Here is a 706-nt window from a genome sequence, read left to right on the forward strand (position 1 = left end):
TAGTTATTGTTTTTTTCGAGCAATGTCAGATGAAAAAATAGTTTTTCGTGAAACTTGACGACTTAAGAATATTGTATAGCATTTAACTTCTTAAAGCAGCGAAAAATATACTAGTATACAGAATGTGTTGTGCCTTTTTTGAAACGAATTTTTTGCGTCTTTCAGCTGGAACGGTTTTGGAACGTTTGTGGAACGTTTCTTCTTAGATAGGCAAATTTGAGAGATGTGCTTATGATTTTTATCCCTTGACGGTGAATGCTCTATACATTTAGATTTTACCTAGTTGATAGATATAAAAAACATTTTCAATTCATTATTTACCGGTATAACTTGATTTTTTAAGTTGTTGTTTTTGTCGGGCAATTTCAGATGAAAATACAGTTTTTCGTGAAACTTTATGATTCAAGAATATTATAAAGCATTCAATTTCTTATAGCAGCGAAATATACATTAGTATATAGGGTGTCATGTACCTTTTTTGAAAATAATTTTTGGCGTCTTCCAGCTGGAACGGTTTTAGAACGTTTGTGGAATGTTTCTTCTTAGATAGGCAAATTTGAGAGATGTGCTTATAATTTTCAACCTGTGAAAGTGAATGGTTTATACCTTTACCAGGTGTATACATATGAAACCGGTATTTTTTCAAGAAAAAAACACATTTATTTCAAGAGAATGATAACAAATATTTTATTCAAAGTATGCGCCC

Source organism: Belonocnema kinseyi, chromosome 1 (assembly GCF_010883055.1).
Source record: "Belonocnema kinseyi isolate 2016_QV_RU_SX_M_011 chromosome 1, B_treatae_v1, whole genome shotgun sequence".
Lineage (NCBI taxonomy): Eukaryota > Metazoa > Arthropoda > Insecta > Hymenoptera > Cynipidae > Belonocnema > Belonocnema kinseyi.